This window comes from Lactuca saligna, chromosome 3 (assembly GCF_052625555.1).
Source record: "Lactuca saligna cultivar CGN05327 chromosome 3, ASM5262555v1, whole genome shotgun sequence".
NCBI classification, from domain to species: Eukaryota; Viridiplantae; Streptophyta; class Magnoliopsida; order Asterales; family Asteraceae; genus Lactuca; species Lactuca saligna.
Window position 1 is genome coordinate 167,908,413 of NC_136419.1, and position 22,144 is coordinate 167,930,556.

Genomic DNA, 22,144 nt, shown 5'->3' on the forward strand with positions numbered 1-22,144 from the left:
CTTTTTTTCACTCTTTCCATTGTCGTTTACTTTACGAAGCGAAGGAAATCTAAAGGTATGCCCATTTTATCGAGGAGAGGAATTACTAGCTCGCAGGCTTAAAAATGAGAACTTCCTTCCTTGCCCTCGAACCGACTATCCAACGACATGGAACACTTAGCATTGGCCTATCACTCAAATTCAATTTTATAGCACGCCAACAGGAGGGGCTTCTCTTTTTTCTCCCACTAGATAGCTAGCAGAAAGAATGGCAGGACGAAAGAAAGGCTTAGGATAGCGGGAGAGGGTGAATGAAAGGAAAACAACTCAAACTTCTGGCTCGCAAGAAAGGCGAATAACTGCAACTGAATCGACATAGACGGACTTCTAAACTTAGCACAGCGCTTACCTTATAACTTGACTTGGGAGGGGACCCAGCCCTCTAACGTTGCGTGAGGGGTGCAACGGGATGATCTCATGGGGCTGATTTATTAGAGAATGATGTTAAGTAGCCCTCCAACCATCGGCATACCCTGGCCCATCAGGGTGCTTCTAACACCTTATCGCGTCAATTGAAGTCCACCTTATTGTTGATGAGGCCATTCGATCAATCGGCTCAACCGGATGCGGAAGGGTGGCGGTTTACGATCCTATCTCAACTTTACCTTACCCCCTCCCACCTTCCCTGGTGGAACTTAACTGCCTCGATCCTCATCTCGTTCACTCACAGAAGACCTTGCCTAGCTCTACTTTCTTTCTTATACCAGGAAGCCTTTCGCTTGTCCCTTCGCACATGAATCTTGATATCCCGGCTAGAGAGCTTTGATTTCTTCTTTCCTTGGGGTTCCTTACCTCACTTGTTACTAGAAGCTCTTCCTTTACACCTGAGAACAACCTATTCTTTTCACAGCGGAAGAGTCGAAACGAAGACCGCAGAAAGCATAGTCAGAAGCCGCATCGGCAGTTCGCGTTGACGGCGTTAACAGAATCGGAGAATAAGAGCTTAACGCAGCTCGACCCTCGGGAACAGATTCATAGGACCGATATCTCAGCTCATATCGGCCGTTTTAAGCCAACTAATCGGCCAAGAGCGTTTCTTTTGAATTGGCACTGGACTGACATCTGGAAAGCTTATGACATGGTGAGATGGTGCTCTAAAGTTGAGCAACAACAACTTTCCTTCTAAGTTGATTGTATCTTCACATGCCTGATAACTACAAAGAAAGAAAGTACTCTAACTAATGGTCTTCTTGAGAGGGTTGGATGGCCATAGAGGCAAAAGGCAAGGATTCCATTCGTCTTTTTTTTGTCCTAGTCATGGAGGTTCTGGCTTTCTTTCTTAGTTTGACTAGCCATTGATTGACGGAATTTCTAAATCAAGAATTTAGAACGTTCTTAGGATTGTTAACTTATACTCAGACGCCTTGATCTAGTTGAATTAGTGGACGACTCAGAAAGCGGAGTCATAAAGGGATTGTTTGATCGACTACTTGATAGTGCACTGAAGGATTATCCAAAAAAAGGGACTCGGCTTACTCACCATAAATGCACCTTAAGGGGGAGTTCCTGGGTCACGAGTCTAGTAAGGAGAGACTTATCAAACAAAACAAACACAACCAATATCTTTACTTTAATATAAGAGTCTTGCTATTGCAAATGCAAATCTGGCAATCTTCAAGCAGGATAGGCAGTGTGCATTCTTCTCTCGGCTCTAGAACAGAAATCGGAGAAGTTAGTCTTTCTTCTTTGGCAAAGGCCCTAACTACAGCTATTAGTAACTCTTTGTCTTATTGATTTGAGTCATCAAGGAAAGACAGTGACGATCGGTACGAAAGGAAGGCATACTAGCAGGGGATTCGTACTAATAGCAGTTATTCTGCTATAGGAGCCGTTATGTAGCATCTGAGAACAACAAAGCACACGAAAAGACTTGCAAGAGTAAGGTAAGGCTTGACTTTACTAGTCCTATCGCTACGACCCTGACTCGGTTACACATGCCTTGTTTCAAGTTTGAATGTAATGCCAAAGGTTTCTAATCCATTTACAGTCCCGAGAGAGGAGCGAGAGAACAACGAAAGGATCCGGCATAGCTTCTTGAAGCGACCTTTCTTTCAATTTCAAGCCAGCCAGCTTCAGTAATTATCTTCCCTTAATTCTGACCCGAGAAGACGGCACTGATTTCAATGATCTTCTTTACTTTATTTTAGTACCTTGACCAAGTCAGCGTAGAGCGGAGAAGGTGATCTCTATCCATAGGCTTCTGCCACGGAAGATTCTAATGTCACATCTTCCTTTGGATGTCAACAGCTTAACCAATCGGGAATCAACTATCCGAATCCGAGTTGGCGAGAAAGACCTGACATTGGCCTTTATGATCTTGCTTCCCTTCCTTTTACTTTAATAGAATGTCCTTCCTTCTTGAACTCCAGTCACTGCATAGACATCTCCTTCCAAACCTCTAGAGATGAAGATTAGGCTGTCCGTAGGCTTTCTTCCTCGTGTTATAATTTCTTTCTTTAGGCGGGATAAATCAATAGTTTAAACCTTTCTTACAGTTCATACTGTAAGTCTTTCTTTTTATTTATCACCTACTTTTTTGTATATAGAAATAAATCATTGAAGTCTTAACTGGTTTCAAAGTCTTTCTTTTTGTTACAAATGCCAATGCGGGTAAACTACCCTTTTAGCTTGAGAGAATCTAGCTGGACTAGCCTATCCTTTATACCGCCCCGGCCTTCATCCAGTAAAAGATTAGCTCGTGCCTCTTCCTTGGATGACCTTACCAGGCATGAGGGCAAGCGCTTGGAACTAGAAGCCTTGTCTTTTGACTCATGTCACGTCGATCGTTGATAAGTGCCCGATCTGGGATAGGCTGGCTGGGCACAGTTTTGAAAATTGGATTATTAAGTTCGCCTGGACTACGCTGGCTTTGGGATGCCAAGCTTGATGCTTCAAGAAAGTTCCAAACCAATCTCTGGCACTTGGTAAAGATTTGTGATTCCGGGTGATGACAAGTAACTCGTGAAGGTCTATAGTCAACTACGGCTATTGAGCGTCGAGATGCTTTACCACGCGAGATCCTTTCCTCACGCACGGTACTTATATAGTAGAGCAGCAGCCACCGGCTTTATTCGCTTGGTCGAAACAGACAGATATGGGGAGAGAGAAGGGTAAAAATCTCTTTCTATTCACAGCGTTGGAAATGCCCGAATAAGTCGGCTCTAGAGCAGTCATTGAATGCGCGACCTCAAATTTTATTTCGCTGGCAAGAAGGTAGGTTAACGTAAGAGGGTTCGACAAAGCCTTTTCGTTGGGAAATCCCTAATAAGCTGCGCTAAAGACTGTTAGCCTTCTCTTTAGTAGTTTCGCGAAGGTGGAGTCTAAAAAAATGTAACATCTGCCGACTCCTTTGCTCAGTGAACCCCGCATCTGAGGGTCGGGGCGTGAAGGCCTGTCGGCTTTGGAAATCTGACGATTACCTAAACCTAGAGGCTGCGAGTACCGATGCTCAAGACTTCGCCCCTTACTCCGATCCCGCCTCGAATGAAATGACAGTTTGGGCACACCATCCTGCCGAGAGATAGGCTAGTTTGCTCAAAGCATCTGGTATGAGAGCAACATCTTTCTCTCCCTCATGCACCGTCTTTTGTGTTTTTGGTCAAAGGGAGGAGCGTTAGCAAAGGAAGGAGGAAAGTGGAGGAGCTTTAGCGACGATGATAGCAACTATGATAGCGATGATGACGATAAAGGGAGAGCCCTTTGAGTTTGATCTTTCACTTCATTCAATCATAAAGAGCTCGATCATCAACTAATAGATAGAAATTATAACACGAGGATCATCAACACACCGGCTAATAAAAAGTACGTAAGGTATACGCCTTCCTATTCTCATGTCTTAAGAGATTTGTGCAACTTTTGTGGAATGAGATACTTAACCAACGCGCCTTACCTTTCAGGTTCCGATTTGAAAGCTTTAGGTCCAACAGAGGTAAAATCCTTTGACAAGAGCTTCCGATAATATGAATGATTTGGCAGCTTTCCCCAGTAAAGACATGTTGCCCTCGTCGCTTTTAGTAGCTTATTTTCGTAAGCTCCTCTCTCCGGTCGTCCTCCTTCACCGCTATGATCCCTTTATTCTCTCGTATATAAGGATTCGGCTTGCTTCCTCAATTGGTTATTGGCTGGACATTGAATGGCATTGACCGACTCTTGTCAATAGCAATAGGTTGTTTGGCAGCAAGCGACGAAAGATATGGCTTCTGGTTGTTTGTTGTGCCCGATAATATTAAGAGTTTCCGCGAATCCACACTAGCTAACTTTACACAGAAGGACTGCTTATTAGATTCCGGAATCTCCTATAACCATATTTTCCCCATCCCTGATGATTAAATGGATAGTTTAGCTAATTGATGTGCCACCCTCTTACCATTCTTATGAGTATCCGCATTCAATTAGAAACTTAAAAAGAATAAATTCTAGCTTGAATATCATCCACAATGTGTCCAATGCTAGGCTCGGGTCTTGTTGGAGCACGGCTCCCACATTGCACTGCCTGTCTCCACATCTATTCGGTAAAAGAAAGCTTCCAATGCTAGCTTCATTCCATAGTAGACAGCCTAGGCTTAGACAACTCCAGCATCCGTGGCGTGGAAATGACTCTTTGACATAGCTGAAAAGATGGTGCCAATTCAGTCCCTTAGTCCTACACCTAATCCAGATGCCTTAACCTCCTTTCAAAGAGCTCTATCACAATTGACTTTAAAGCAGTCATTCGAGGCAAAAGGGAAAGGAAGCTCAAACTATCTTCCCTCGAAAAGGAAATTGACTTCCTGAACGACAAGTGGCACCACAGGCGAAGAGATAGCGTTCAATGAATCAGATAATTTCTTTTCATTAAATAACCTAAATTTTTTTTATATAGGTTGTCACGAGTCTAGTTGATTCATGATGCGTGTCGAGATGAGTTGAGTAAACCTTGTTCCAGTTCCTTCTGTCTTAGTTGCTTGTGTGCTTTACTCTATCTTAATGCTCGGATCACGAATTTCTCTTATCGATAATGAGTTATTCGCCTTCAGAAGTAAGGTCGGGTAGGAACGATAAGTGGGTGGGGTCATTGAGTTAGCCCAAGGGGGGAGCCATCCTCTATGGAAAGGGACAGGAGCGCCTGGCGAAACCAGACTCTATCTATCCATTCTGCCTCAGATCCAATCTGACTGCACTGACGAAAGAACAATGTCCGCCCTGATCACCCATGTGACAGATGGTGACTCCTTCATCGCGTCCTTTGCTGAGGTAAAGTGCCTGAAAGAGAAAGAAGAGCTTACTAAGCCAAAAAGTTGAATATAGAGCCAAACATGCGGTTTTTTCTCGTCAAGCAGCAATCAAATCCTGGGAAAAAGGTAGGGTAGAATCGCCAAGTCATCTAGCACCGTTCCCTGCCTCAACTCCACAATCACAATCATTTGTGAATAAAAAAGGTGCTTTGCTGCTGTCCCCGACATTGGAAAGACCTGACAAAGAATCCTTATATCGGGAAATGTGCTATATGGAGGTTTTTTTTTATGATTGTTGACGTACTGACTCATGCTCAGGATCCGCTTATGGTGGTTCGGCTTGCTTCTCTGTTGGCATTTCCTAGACCCAAGACCTACTAATATTATAATACTGCATGCAGAATGGATAGCACAGGTCGGAGGGGAAGAAGAAGGGAAGAGTACAATGGAAGGGGCCTAGGAAGATGTTCAACAACCATCTCCTTTCCGTCCAGAATGTAGTGTAGAAAAGAAAAGAATCTTTCCTGCTTCAGAGCTATTCAGAGCTAATAGGATAGGTATTCTATTTGAAATAAGGGGGCTGCCCTAAGGTGGGATAGTGTGTCAGTAAACACGCAGTGGTTAAGGGCGTAGACCTCTAGACAGGACAGATTCAATTGTGGGTTCCACCCGCTTCCAGTCGAGTTTTATAGATTCCGATAGAGTCACCGCTCGCTTTTTCTTTTGACAAGATGCCCTAGTCCTTTTGGTAAGCGTAAGCATTTCGTAAGCAGACTAGATATGAAACTCCCGGTATCAGTTACAATACTCACTATTACGGATCCCACGACGACAGCTCCCGTTGAAGCAATTGTTGCTGCGGAGGTAGCTAAATTACCTATCCGCTATAGACGGAAAAGGCATGCTGTGGCGGACTTAAATAAACCTTAGTTGAAAAAAAAAATTATTGGTGGACCAGAAAGAAATTAATGACCTTGATATAACCCTTTTTATACCGGAGTAAATGAAGACTCCTAGAATGGCACGCACGAAGAAGCCTACTCAGAGTAGAAATCCCGCACATTATAAAAAAAGTAAAATGGACCTGCAACTACCTTAGACTTTCTTTAAGGAAGATTGCAAATAAGAGCTGATCCTCTAATTGTAATAGTAAGATTAGGATCCCGACTCATCTGTCAATTTTAGGCATATAAGGTAAATACATAGATATAGGTAAACTTACGTATACTATACCTATACGGCTATCCTTTATCTTATGAAAAGGAAAACTACGGGATAGCTATGCCGCAGTCAAAAATACATATTTATGGATATGTACTAAGCCAGCTCTTTAGACTAAGGCATATCAAAAAATGGGGTTCGATATAGGGAGTCTTTGCTGTTTACTGTTTACTTTACCTTTACCCAGCTTAAAGAACTGTGCCATAAATTCATAAGAACTGCTATTTGTAGAGCTTCTATAGCTTCGAGCCCTTTAGTTCGTTATCAAGCAGCTTAGAGGGTGATCGCTGGCCACAAACTTGCAAGAGTCAACTATTTGTTCACATTCAAGCATTCGTTCCCCACGTTCGAGCTAGTCGAATCAGTACTTATTGTTATACCGTTCGTGCCCCTGAGAGCCACTTAACTCGCTTTCAAGAAGAAAAATACTGCTTCCAATTAATAGACTGAAATGATAACTTTGAAAGATGTTATGGAGGGTTTCAAATCGGTGCTGGAACTGCTACAATTGCTTTAGCTGGAGCAGCAGTCGGAATTGGAAAGATATTCAGTTCGTTGATCCATTCAGTAGCACGGAGTCCGGAATTGGATACTAAATTGTTTGGTTATGCCATTTTAGGCTTTGCTCTCACGGAAGCCATTGCCTTGTTTGCTCTTATGATGGCCTTTCTGATCTTCTTCGTATTCTGAGATTCGCTACCGTCAGTAGCCTTCCTCCCAAGGCGAGCGAAGTGACGTGAGGCGAGCGTCTGAGTGAGTTGAGTGAGGAAGTGAGGGCCCTGAGGAAGCGGAGGGAGCGAAAGCTGGACCGGGTTTCACTGTTGTGTTGGTTAATGCCCAACCACCTTCAAGAAGGCAAAGAAGTAAACTTAATAACCTTTTCCATTATCAGTAGCAGCAGTGGACGAATCGAGACAAGAAAAATACAGGTAGGAATCTGCTTATCTACTTGCCTTTCAACCTCAGAGCATTCAGTTCAGGTACCGCAGCGGTCGACGACTTGGCTGGGGCAGATCTTCACTCATTATCCTTCTTCGAACCTTTTGGTATGTATTGCCCCTAACTATAGATCAGATCCAGCAGACGAGAAAGAAAATTCCGCACTGCTGCTGAGTCGTCGGACTTATCCACCAAGGGATTCGTGGAATTTCTGTGGATTGCGTTGGGGGAAATCTACCAAAGCTAGGCAGATAGATAGACTCCTTTCCCACTGCTAAGGGAGAGCAAGAAAGATAAAAATTCTTGTTTTTGAACCAGCGCCCCCTTTTGGGTATGCAGGTACTAAGAGTCCTCTCACTACCAACCAGCAGACATCATCTGGCTGGGTCTTGCTGGTATCAACAACGATAAAAAAACTACCAAATGGAAACAGCAACTAACTATGGCTCTTGGTGGGCCCAGACAACGCCCTAGGCGTAGGGGAGATCGGAGCAACAGGTAACGCCTAGACGACGTTTTTCTTCCTGGGCTGCAGTAAGTAGATCGAGAGGTCGTTTCGCCCCTTGTCCCCGAATATGGGTAATATGTTCTCATACAATGTTGCTCCAATCTGACCTAGCTGGCGAGCGATCCCAGTTCGCGACAGAGAACAAGACAGCAAGCGAGCGTAACTTTGTTCGCTTCTTCTCCACCAAGCACGGAAGTTTAAGGATAACTGTAGGTCGGTGGCTACCTAAGGAAACTCCGATTCGATCCGCCCCCGGCTGGGAGGCATCTACCTCATCCCGATCACAAGGAGGGGTTCACTATGATGGGGGGTACTTCTTTTTTTCCCTTCCGGAAAGAATGAAATGCATAGGGGACCATCCTTTTGTTGCGGCATGCTCCTCAGATTTACGGATTCACAGGGGGCTTCAGGCCCTACTTAGTAGACTGACAATGACAAAGGCTTGCGAAACTAAGTAGGGCCTTTTGAATTGAATCTTAAGTAGTCTATCAGTGGTGCAAAGCTAATTTCCCCTTTTCAGTAGGGGGCGAAAGGTTATACCTTAGAAAGTCAGCGAACAGCGGTTCTTCTATGTAGGTATGGCGTTCCCCCTTGACTCTCCTAACGTCGAGCTAAGTGATTTCGTAACCTTTTCGTAGCGTAGTAGAATGAAGGCTACGCACCGACGCTCTCTTTTCTATTAGCCTAAGCGTCTTCGCTAACTCGCTCGCCTACTATACCCTACTATACCACTTTTAGGGTAGGCTAGGCTAACTCAGCCGCTTACTTCTACTAATGTAGGGCTAAATAGCGCCTTTTCTTTTTAAAATAACCAATTTGAATTATTGCGAACCTGTAGGTCCTTAGTAGCGTTGACAAAGAAGAACAGCCGGTTAAAAGACAACGTTTTTATTTATATATTAATTATATATATTTATATATATAATAATTAATAATAATTCAAATTTTAGGCCAGCTTGACAAGCTACCCTTCCTCTTGATCTGAGGTGCGAAGATCAAGATATTTTTTTTATGACTTCCATTCCACTTATCGATCCCGGCCCATAAAAGTGACCGACCAGGGCCCTATTGATGAATGAAAGGCTTTATGAGCCCTGTAAGCCCACACCTGTGTAGAGTGGATCGTTCAACACCTGCGGCACAAACCCATTTTTGACCTATTGGTCCTAGTATCATAGGCGACCGAACGGCCGCCCCCTAATTACTAGACCGACCTGCTATAATAATTCCATAAACACCTAGCGAAGATATGGCAAACAAATAAAGTAGCCCTATGTTCGGATCTGACAATACCATACCATAATCAAAAGGTACAACGGCCCGAGCGACCAGACTTAACATAAATGTAGCCACTGGAGCCATTCTAAAAAGGGAGAAATTTGCACTACTTGGTGAAATAGGTTCTTTTATAATCAATTTAAAACCATCTGCTAGAGGTTGTAACAATCCAAATGATCCCACTACATCAGGACCCTTTCGACGTTGCACAAAAGCCATTACTTTACGTTCAGCTAGCACTAAAAAGGCTACTCCTAGTAGAAGTGGTAGAATTATTCCAAGTATTTCAGCTGGAACTGCTATGTACATTTTCTATTTTCTATTCACTCATGATCTGGCCTAGTCGAGCCGATCATGATATTTCACTCATGATCTGGCATGGTCGACCCAATCATGATATTGAAGGATGGGACCTTTTCTCGAAAAAGAAAGGAGATTCTATTTCTTCTTCCAAGCCCTTCTTAGAAGATGCAGTCAGTAAGCTCTCACTTATCTTCTTCATTTACGAAAATAGATAGATAAGAAAAGATGTCAGCCTCTCTTTTCTCACGGAACACTCACTTAATGGGGCTATTTGAATTGGAAGACAACGAAAAAAGTGAAAGAAGGAGGTCTATTTCTTTGATCGATGTCAATGGACCAAGAAATCTGTCCTTTGCTGAAAGCTCATAGGGTAAGAAAAATGGAAAGGTAGGTTTTGTCAGTGATTAAATGGAAAGGTCAGCTGGAGCGAAAACCAATCAAACTCAAAAAGATAGGTAGATCGAGCGCGCTGAGGGAAATTCGAGAGATCCGGAGACATGGCCACTACTGGCCTACGGTCCTTGCAGATTACATAGCACATGCTAAGAGCTGCGATGCCTGCCAGAGGTATGCAGGAATCCAGCACAAGCCGGCTTCCGAGTTATACCCGATTATAAAGCCTTGGCCATTTCGAGGGTGGGCCATGGATATCATCGGAAAGATCTATCACAGATCTTAAAGAGGTCATACTTTTATCCTAGTATAGTAGCTACGGCCCAGCCTTCTCCACCTTCTGCCCTGGGTAGAAGCCGAGCCTCCCCAGAATGTGACTTCTACGGAGGTAATAAGGGTCTGGTATATATTACTGCTATTCGTCCGCTTATGCAGTTCATGTAGTGAGTCAATTTGTGTCTGCTTCTACCGGTCCCCGTCGCGGCGTTAGGAGACATTCATTGGGTAATTCCAAGACCACACAGGCCATAGGTAACAACTCTTATGCCTTGCCAGCAGAAAGAAATCCAGAGACCGTCCTCCCTATCGCCCGCCCAATGCTTACTATCGAGATTGGTTTGCCGGGCTTTACTCCCATTCCAAAGTTTCCGAATTAGCTTTAGAGATTGAGCAAGTGTAAAAAGTCTAGAGTGATCTGGTTTGCGCGGCTTTCGGGTTATGTCTACTAGAATAACAACCCGTAGTCTAGTTGAAACCCTCTTTTACATGATTACAGACTAAAAGGACTCGCTTTCTTTCTGAATCCGCTTTCTCTATTGACATATAATAGTCTCGACTTGAGCGCTTCCTCGAAATAAAACGGCGAAGGAACGCCTTCTCTCTCGTGCTATGGCTTTGCTTCCTTATCTGGGGAGACGTGACTAAGCCTAAAAGGCGCTAGACGGCACTGTTGACGCCTTATTGTCTTTCCATAGGATCTCCTAAAGTATACTTATGCATTTGAGTCTGTTCAGTCGTGCCTATCCCCGAGAGTCACTCCTTCACTCACTTTATTTCCTTATTTCTGTGATTATGTGACACGTCTATCTTTGAAACTATTACCATTAGCTAAAAGACAAAGGGTAAATTAAAGGTAAGGTCTAACTAAACCGGCTCAGTACTATGACCCCGACTCTGTTTATCTATCCCTTTCCCGACTCTGTTAAGGAGGATCGCTAACCCAACTCTTTGAATCTCTGACTAAGCCTGTTCCTCGGGTACCGCTTGCTAATCGGCTAACGGAACTGGTAACCGTTGACTTCTTCTTCTCTTGTCTTTAACGAGTCACTCTAACTCTCTCCTCTGTCTATGCTCGTTCCTGTCCTTAAAAGAAGATCTCTCCGATTGCTTCCTTCTCCTTGCTAAACTAGAAATGATCTCTTACGACTAGCATTGCGATTCACGCATCTCGCACAACCGTGCCTGAGATATTAGTGGTGAATACTCTTGTATACTAGCCGTCTCACAGGTTCTCGTTAGCAAGGATAGAGAGACAAAAGGATAGCTTCGAAAGTAGGTAGGCTAGGGAGATGCTCAAACCGGGGTTGGATCGAATTCCTGTGAGACTTCTATCCTTTTTCTCTTTCTTTCTTACTAGATTCCCCTGCCCCCTATATTCAATTAAAAGACTAGAAAACCTCTGTTGTACGTCTACGTACCCGTCTTACCAATACTGATTAGCTTAAGACTGAAAATCTTAGTTAGATAGCATCTATTGTATTGTCTATCTTAATTAGCTTAAAGCCTTACTTTCAACTCGGCCTCCCGGTTAGTATATCCGAGTTCTACTTAAATAGTCTCGGTTTTCATATTCTTTATCTTTGATATGTGCGGTCCTCAATCGCCGGACGGCTGCCCTCCATCCCCTTGCTTCACGTGCGTGCCCTTCTTATCATTTGTTGGCTAGCCCTTTGTATTTCATGTCATGGCTACATGTGCCCTTTGGATTTGATGGCACTTCAACCGGGGGTCTTTTTTCATCCTTCGATGTTAACTCTGAACTCATGCTTCCACCTCCAGCTTAAGCACTTCTATCGATCAATTCTGGTTCAAGATTTGAAACTGACAACCGAACCCAACGAGTGAAGTATACGTAAGGAGTCAAAAGAAAGCAATAAAAAAAGAAAGATTTCACGGCGATATCAATTCCATCATATCTGAAATAAATAAAGAATTCTATCACTTCAAGAAAGAAGGAAGGAATTCCATCAATAATTGCCAAATCCTAAATTCAGTCTTCACTGATAGATAGAAAGATAAATTCTGTAAAGCAAAGAAAAGAGAAGGCTTGAAATCAAATCCATCTTAATACGAAATTTAGAAATAAAAAATCTTTCCACTTCCAGCGCACCTCCTTTCCATGCTACTTCTTTCTTTTCCACTTCATGACCAGGAATTATAGGTCGGCATTTCTTTCATTCCATCAAGAAAGGCACCTCTGGACGTCTGCTTCAACTTCAAGCCGAGGGACCATGGATCAAGATTTCTGGTTCCCCTTCGATTTTCAACTTCGTAGTCTGCTACTATTAGAGGGATATGGATTTCCTTCCCCCGGATATCGATTTATCGGGAGTGCTACTCTTTCCATCAAAGTAATCACACCCTTAATTCACACTCATTCTGCTCCACTCACACCCGAAAGAAAGCTAGCTCATCTCTCAGACTGGATCCGGTCATAGAGACTGATTGATCGGTCACCAACCTGCAAGACCAAGAATTTGAAGAAAGATCTCTACTTAGGCTTAAAATCTCTCTACCTCTCAAAGTCACCACTCCGTCCAGGTGTGGAGGTCAGAATCCCATCCTATCCACCCGGGCCGTCGTCACCACATTCTTTTGTCCGATCCTTCTCCTTTTGAATGATCGTCACGCTTCTCTTGAGATCGAGATCAGCTTCCCAAGTCAGAACTAGAAAGAATAGTAAATAGCACCGCTGATAGACTTCATATGAGAAAATAGGATGATTCCTCAGGCAGTGTAGCTTTGTCGGGGTGCACCTTTGGTAGCAGTGGCATCTCTCTTTCTCTCTGCAAATGCATCCCATTGAGACTTCTCCCCCTGGGCAGGATCTTCCAACCTTTCATTCATTTCTTGATCCATCAACCTGGGAGCGAAGCCCTTCATCTTTCTCTTTTTGCTACTAATAACTGGGCTTCCCTTCACCACAAGATGCAAAAGATTGGAAGAATCGCTTGAGAGACCGTCCGCCCAACCTGTCAGATATTCCTGGACTTGCTTTGAACCAAAAGAGATGCTGCTTGATCCGAGTATGCTACTTGCGTAGTAGATCCAGCCATATCAAAGCGTCTTTCCCACTTGAGAAAATGAGTGATTTGCGCTCGTCCGATTGAGGGCCCTTCTCGCTTAGTGGAAAAAGTACTCAAATTGGCAATACGAACCTAATGGTTAGCTTTTGATGCCACCATACCATAGGGGCTCTAGCTTACGACTATCAAAAAGAAGGCGATAGGGAAAGGCACCGCTAGATCGACTTTCAAAGTCCGGCTGGATGGGAATGATTTCCGGGGAAGAAGCCCCGGCTGCCATGCCAGCTCGATCTAAGGTGGGAAGGGATCGAGACCTTTCTCGCGAAGATGGTCTTCTATAGTTTCAAAATCTCGACTTTAGAACAAAACTACTTTCTTTCTTCCATGCCGCCGTCGAAGGCCCGACTTAAGACATTGACTTGGGTCTTGCAGCTGCCAACCTTCAAAGTAGGAGTTCGGGATCTTGTCATGAGCATGCTCCAGAGAAGGCTTTTTCCTTTATTTATCTACCCGTGACCGAGCGAGGATGATCTTCTTCATGACCGGCCAAGTCCGAAAGCTGCAAGAAAAGGGGGCCAGAGAGAAGGTCTTTTCATCACCTCCTTTGGCTCTTATTGGTTCTCTTCACGATGATTGGTCGAGGCCTTCGTTCCCTCTTTTAAGTAGAGAGATGTTCCCGCGGCGAAGAAGTGGAATGATCATCAGAAGGAGGTGAAGGGCTTAACAGCGCCTGGCGGGAATAAGAAAATAAGGAAATTGGGTCGGGTTTGGTCATTCATTCTTGCTTTTTTGGGATTGAAGGATAAATTACAAGCAAGTCGTGTTTGGAGCGAACGAATTACCTCCTTTGAAAAAGAATTTCTTTGGTTATGGCCGATACCTATTGTTGTCAATGAGAAGATCTACCCGGAAAGGGAAAACAAGATCGGATAGTTGGGCAGGCGCTCCCCTATGGGTGTGGCTGTGTATGGATAGGCTAAGGCACCTTAGTGTGCAAGGGGCTAAGTCGTTCATTCAAGGACCGGAGCTTTCATCTGAATTCCCCTATGTTCGAGACCATTATTTCTTAGAGTCGTTGAAGGAAAAAAGCTGGATAGAGAGGCCGGGTAAATGGTCCAAGGGTCCTTGTCCAAAGGCGGCTAAGCCCTTTCCAGCAACGTGGAAGAGGAGAGCTTGCTTAGGGAATTCAAATGGGAGACTCTCGTTCGGATGACTGTCGGTATGATGATGTGCTTGATGCTAAAGCTGCCTATTCTCGCTGAGACTCTTGTCGAATCCAATCTTCTTTCTGGAGCACCTATATGAAAGGGAAATCCGGATGAGTAAAAAGGGGCCTTCCTAGTCCTTGAAGTTGTTAGAGTTCGGGCTTATCGACTTGTGTAGTAATAGAAGCGATCTTCTTTACAGGTGCCTACCACCCCTAATTGATTAAAGAGAAGGGAGCCGCCCTAGTAGCATGAGACGACAGCCTTGCATAGGAGTAGTTCTGACTCCGAGAATAGAATCTTATCCCCGCCGACTAAGCCCGGACTCTTTCGCATCGCGCTAATTCAGTGCCAGCCGTTGGTGAAAGACCTGCATGGAGCCGAGCCCTTCTCACCTACCTGCTTTGGGGAGAGTTTGATCCGGACAAAACTAGTGGGTGTCGCCTCCTCGAAGCAGCTCCCTCTCGCCCCGATTGATGAAAAAGAAATAGAATTGGAAAAGTCCAAAGAAGACTTTGACCCCGTAAGCTAAATTGGGAATCTCGTACGAAACTGAGAACGTGATCATGACAGCACATCGAAAGAAAGTGGCTCGTGGCTTTCATATCTTGGTAAATAAGAGATCGATCCCGTAGTTCAATCCTGGGAAGGGTCAAAAACTGTATCCACCCGGTCCGGGGAAGGTGTGTTCAATCCTCTCACGTTCTTGGTCAAGTAATGGCTCTAGCTTCATTCTCGCTTTAGGATCATCTCGCCTTCGTGGGTCTCCGCTTTCCAGCTGCGGAAAGCTTCACTCCTTTCACTGAATGAAGACCAAGGAAAGAACTTCAAATGTTGAACCATTTGGAAAGAACTTCAAATGTTGAACCATTTAGCTATGGATGCTTAGCGGGGGTTGAGAGATCCCTTGTCGCCGACAAAGAAAAGAAGGTAGAACCAATGGGCCCTTAGTCCGCCCCTTATGTAGTACATAGAGGCGTCGCGAAGGAGTGAAGAATGCCCCTTTCCTCCCGGAAGAACTGGACGACCAAATACAAGCACTGACTTCAAAAAAGAGATAGCCTGCCTCTCTCTCTCCTTTCTTGCAGCTTACGAACCCCCCGAAAACAAGATTGATGCAGAAAGGTAGCGAACTCTTTTTGCTCAATAGCTAAATAAAGAGAAAGCAAACCACCCGAAGAGGAATGAAAGCTTCAAATCGAGTTCTCTCTAGTAAAGAAGTGGATTTCCTGAAATGAAAATAAGGAAAGGCAAGAGAAAAGTACAGAGGTCTTGCGAGGCGGTCGTTGGGATCGAATCTTCCTGGCAGCGGGCGAGAAGACCTCAGTTGGAGACGAGGCGGCTTTCTCTATTTCACGAAGATGTCATTTTCAAGAAAGGATTTTTGGTTGTAAATCAATGTGAGTAGCCCTACTTTCCCCACTTTCAGCTATCCTTTTTCTGCCTTCCACTTTCGAGAGCTAGACCAGACTTCCTTATCTGGCTTCCAATCTACTAAGGACAGCTGGCTCAGACACTGACTTTGAGTTCGGACTTCCTTCTTTCTATGACCTGATCAGGAGCTGCATGATCCGATGAGCTATCAGCTGAGAGACTGGCTTCTCGGTTGTTAGTAACGACTCAGACAGAGCTGCTTACCTTGCTATGGTGAGTTATAGAATCAATTGAGCGATGCTACCTACTTTGCTGATCTAGTTAGAGGACTTCTTTCAAGAAGGGTGAAAATGCTAATGCTTAGATTGGTTACAGGAGCTTCTTTGAAAAGAATCAATCAATCAAGCTTGGACCCGTGCTATTTAGAGGCCTCCAAGAACCTGTCCAGACTATCATCTTACTCCCCGGAGATGATTGCTTCTTTTACTATTGCTTCTTAGTTCGTATCGCTACAATAGATGAGGCCATTTCATTTATTCATAAACTCGTATGTAGTCAATGAACGACACCGCTCGATTCTACTGCCTAAGATGTCCCTCCCGCTACCTGCTTGAGTTAGCGTAAGCGGCCCGTAAGACCAAGGAGTTAGCCACCTTCCGGGTGAGAGGAAAACTAGACCCAGAAAGGGATAGAGCTCTGAAATAGTGAATTGGGTGGGAACACAATCGATGTGTCACAAGAAGGCAGTGATGAAGTTGGTGATTGTCGCCTATTAGTATTAGAGATGAAGATAGAGGAATGCAAACTAGCTAACTCCTCTATCAGCGGAAAGAGAGAGAGCCAATACATGACAGGGGGAGAAGTGAAGCAGCTTTCTTAGATGGAGAAGGTTCTTAGTCTAATCGCAAACTGAACCTGTCACACCCCAAAACCGATAACGGCGGAATACGTTTCGGGGTGGATGACGTAGTGTACAGTATCATCACAATTGTATAATAGTAAAAGCAAGAAACATACAACCATTTCATTTACATAGTAAGTGTATTTACAAGTGTGTTTTGTAAAGTTTAACAAACACCAAAAGTAAACATAAATAAGAGATGGGTCTTGTATCCTCCATCTTCTCCAAAAATGTTGCTGCTGTACCTGTCTATCTTTGACCTGAAGATACAAGTTATTTTGAAAAGAATATCAGCATAAAGCTGGTGAGTTCATAAGAGTTTTAGTGTGGGTACTTGTATAAAAAGCATTAGAGTCATTAGTATGAAAACTGAAGTTTGAAATCATAATTAGTGGTGAAACCTAGAAAATCCCACATTTTCCAGAACATTAAGTAATGTAATATAGTGAGTTATTCTTAGAGTATGTAATAGTGGTGCAGCATCCTTTAGTATTAGATACTTATTTACTTCGGGATATTACTTCATCTTTCTTTTAGTCTTTTAGTGCGGTTATAGTGTCTTTCTTAGTATATTCCCAATAGTGTGAGTAATAGCGAATCCCCATGACCTTCCCAGTCATGCATAGTGTAGTAGAGTATCAGAATCCCTGGGCCTGAGCGGCTCGGACTGAAGTTATCAGTCGGGATGCAATAGTGTCTGCCCCGTATAGATCTATACATATAGTGTCGTCTTCCTGTCGGAAAACTTCGGGCATAGTGAATAGCGTGTAGAGTATCCCGTAGTGGATTAGTGAGTTATCTCATGATTAGTGCATTCTCTTGTATTATAGTGTAGTAATCTTTCGTATAACTTGTATTGTATTCTCTTATTCGTGTATTGCTTCATAATATAGAGAATTATAGCAGTGTAGAGTAATAGTGGAAACTAGGGATAGAGTCCTTAACTATACCCATTATAGTTAATTTAGTGTATGTGGTTCTAATCAAGTAGTGATTCAGGTAATTAATGAATTAAGAAGTACTCATAATCTGTACTAATATATGAGATATATAACTAAGAAATCAATGACATTCGGACGGATAACCACTACCCTAAGCCCACAATCAAACAAGAAACAGGAAATAAGGCGAGCTATCGGTCCTAAGTCCTTCAAGTCTTACTTATATAAATATATTAGTATGATTACATTCTTATAAAGAGTTTTTATTAACAAAAGTATTGTACGAAAGGAACATTTAAAACTTGTTTGTTAATCCAAGATAGTTTTGAAAACAATTGTTTTATTTATAAAGCATAGTGATAAATCACATGTGATTTGAACTACAGATTGTGAATCACATGTGATTAACTCTGAAATCTGAAAAATAGTCTTGTATAACTTTTCATATACATGTATATTCAACTTGTATCTCCCCCCTAAAACATATAAAACATTTGAAAGGTTCATTAAGGGGTATGAACTCACCTGAGATCGCGGAAATCGGGTGAATCGGGTAAAAGTGTCGATTGAGCGTTTGGTACCCAATAATCTCTTGAGCACCTCCTAGGACCCTAATGTCCTATGAAATATGTATTTTACAAGAATTTAATCATCTTGTGCCTTTCATTATAGTATTTGGACATTCTAGTATCGTTTTCGGGGTTTTAAGGCCTAGAAGGGGTTCCCGGGAGTGGTACAAAGTCATGAATGATTTACGGGAGGGTCCACGAGCTCACTCCCTTGGAGTTTATGGCCCAAAAGCCATCCTTTGGGAGTTTACGGCCGTAAACCCCCTAGGTTTGGCCGTAAACTCTTGTGGCACTCCAAAGTGTATGTTTAAGGTCTTATTTCACTTCCTTGATTTAGTGGTATGTGTCTTGGACCATTTTAAGGGATTAAACATCATAATTTGTGACATTTTTGGGGAGTTTACGGCCAAGACTTGTTCTTGGGCCGTAAACTCTTGTAAACCCTTCAATGTGTATGTTTTAATGGTACAACAAAGTCTCATACACCTTAGATAAATCCTAGAAGGCCATATAGTGAGTTTGGGACAATTTGGCATACATTTTTGGGGAGTTTACGGCCCAAGAATATCCTTGGCCGTAAACTCTTCATTTTGTGTCCAAATGTGAAGTTAAATGGTACAACACACTTCCAAAGGCCTTAACTAAATTCCTTACATGCACTAGGGTAGTTTAGGGACTTGTTTGACACAAATTTTTGGGTGTTTACGGCCCAAGCTTAGTCTTGGCCGTAAACTCCTCATTTTGTCCTCAAATGGAGTTGTTTGATGCATTTAAGTGTTCCTTAGTTTCAAGTCCAAATTGCCAAACACCCTAGATGAGTTTTTGGGACTTTATACAAGTGTTTTTGGGGTGTTTGAGGTGTTTACGGCCTAAGCATGTGCTTGGTCCGTAAACTCCTTTTTACATGTCAAATCCTTGTGTTTTGGTGTCCAAAGTCCCCTAGGTTTATGCCTTAACTAGTCCATAAGCTTAAAGGAAGGAAAAACTTGACCCTTGGCATGATTTTGGGGGTTTACGGCCTAAGGAGCTTCTTAGGCCATAAACTCCTTTATGGTCTTTGATTCTCATGATTTTGGACTCTAAAAGCAGTAAAGTATGATTAGATTAAGTTAGGGGATGAATCCTTACGTTTGGAAGTCGGGAATTCGCGGATTTGGAGTCGATTTCGGGTCTAGAGAGAGAAAGTAGTGAGAGAGAGATGTAATGGTGGTAAAAGAGTCCAATTGTAGTGTTCAAGTGTTTATATATGTCTTAAGTATTGTACCCGATACACGGCTACCCGATGCTAAAGTTTAACGGGGTTAAAACTTTTTACCCGGGTGAAGTGGTTGAAATAGTAATACCACTCTATTAGGTTAAACTAGGTTAACACGTACGAATATATTACTTATAATGATATTAAAACATGCATATAATTAGATATTCGGATATTAACGATTCCAAATATTACATAAAATAACGTACGTTGACGTATTCCGTTAGTGAAAAATGGGACTTGTAACGGGAATAGATTTAGGGTTGTCACATCATCCCCCCGTTAGGGGAATTTCGTCCCGAAATTTTAGAATTCATACATATAAGAGTTGCAGTACAACTACGCGAAGAGATGGGGGTATTTGAGTTTCATTTGGTCTTCGCGTTCCCAAGTGAATTCCGGTCCTCGTTTGGCGTTCCACCGAACTTTCATAATTGGGATACGACTTTGCTTCGTTCGTTTTACTTCTCGATCCATAATCTCAACAGGTTCTTCCACGAAGTTGAGGCTCTCATTGACCTCAATCTCGTCAAGGGGAATTACGAGTGTCTCGTCTGACAGGCATTTCTTCAAGTTAGAGACGTGAAAGGTAGGGTGTATGTTGCTTAGTTCGTGAGGTAGGTTGAGTTTATAAGCTACGGGGCCGATTCTAGCGAGAATCTCAAAAGGCCCTATGTACCTTGGGTTCAACTTTCCACGCTTTCCAAAGCGTATCGTGCCCTTCCAGGGTGAGACCTTCAACATGACTCGATCTCCCACCTGGAATTCCAAGGGTTTTCTTCGTTTATCGGCGTAGCTTTTCTGTCGATCCCTAGCGGCTTTAAGTCGTTCGCGTATCTGTACAATCTTCTCGGTCGTTTCTCGAATGATCTCCGGACCAGTGAGAGAGCTGTTAGGAACTCTTCCTTTAGCTAGTTGAGTGTCACCCACCTCAGCCCAGCACAGAGGGGATCTACACTTGCGGCCGTAGAGGGCTTCGAATGGGGCTGCCTTGATGCTCGTATGATAACTATTATTATAAGAAAATTCCACAAGAGGTAAGTGTGTGTCCCATGACTTACCGAAGTCAATTATACAAGCTCGCAGCATATCCTCTAAGGTTTGAATCGTCCTCTCACTCTGTCCGTCGGTCTGCGGATGGTAGGCTGTACTCATGTCCAGCCTCGTCCCTAGTGCTTCTTGCAACGATTGCCAGAACCTAGAGGTGAATCTACTATCTCTGTCTGAGATAATAGAGATAGGGACGCCATGTAGTCGTACTATTTTTTTAATGTATGTTCTAGTGAGTTTCTCCATCTTGTCCGTTTCCTTGATGGGTAGGAAATGTGCGGACTTAGTCAACCTATCGACAATGACCCAAATAGTATCTAATCCACCCGTTGTCTTGGGAAGTTTGGTTATAAAGTCCATTGTGATCCGCTCCCACTTCCATTCTGGTATCTCAGGTTGTTGGAGAAGTCCTGATGGCTTCTGATATTCAACCTTGACTTTCGCGCAAGTGAGGCACTTACTCACAAATGTGGCGATCTCCGCTTTCATGTTTGGCCACCAGTATAGCTTTTTGAGATCCAGATACATCTTATCTGAACCCGGGTGGATGGAGTAGCGAGTGTTATGCGCTTCCCTCATAACCAAATCTCTAAAACCTCCATGGCGTGGAGTCCAGATTCGGTCCATGAAGTAGTAGGCTCCGTCACCCTTTACCTCCAAATTTTTATCCATTCCACGTAGAGATTCTCCCAACACGTTCTCGGGCTTTAAGGCTTCCAGCTGAGCCTCTTTGATCTGTGTGGAGAGATGCGAATGGATAGTCATCGTCAACGACTTAGTCTTTCGACCGGCATACTCCTTCCTGCTCAGTGCATCTGCTACTACATTGGCTTTTCCCGGGTGATATCTAATTTCACAGTCGTAATCGTTAAGTAGCTCGACCCATCGATGCTGCCTCATGTTGAGTTCTTTTTGGTTCATTATGTGTTGAAGGCTTTTATGATCAGTGTACACCACACTCTTCGTCCCATATAAGTAGTGTCTCCAAATTTTTAGTGCAAAGACAACTGCTCCTAACTCGAGGTTGTGAGTAGTGTAGTTCGCCTCATGGGTCTTTAGCTGTCTCGAGGCATATGCGATAACCTTACCCCGTTGCATCAAGACACAACCGAGCCCCTGGTTGGATGCATCACAGTATACGACAAAATCTTCTGTCCCTTCGGGAAAGGATAATACTGGTGCGGTGCATAGGGCTCGCTTCAGGGTTTGGAATGCCTTCTCCTGTCTTTCCTCCCAGTCGAACGGTACTCCTTTCTGTGTCAGCATAGTGAGAGGTTTCGCAATCCGAGAAAGGTTTTGAATGAATCTACGGTAGTAGCCAGCGAGGCCTAGAAATTGACGAATTTCCGTAGGCGTCTTCGGTGCTGACCAGTTCTCAATAGCTTTAATCTTGGAGGGATCCACATGAATTCCTTCTTCACTAACCACGTGACCTAAGAATTCGACTCTTCGGATCCAGAACTCGCACTTAGAGAACTTCGCATATAACTTTTCGGATCGCAACGTTTCCAAGACTCGTCGTAAGTGATCCTTGTGTTCTTCCTCGTTCCGAGAGTATACGAGGATATCGTCAATGAAGACGATGACGAACTGATCCAGGTATGGACGACACACTCTATTCATCAAGTCCATGAATACTGCGGGGGTGTT

General features: G+C 43.5%; 1 pseudogene; it reads left to right on the forward strand.

Moving 5' to 3' along the window:
- Positions 1-7,306: 7,306 nt before the first annotated feature.
- Positions 7,307-8,224, forward strand: LOC145036136 (uncharacterized; annotated as a pseudogene).
- Positions 8,225-22,144: the final 13,920 nt, after the last annotated feature.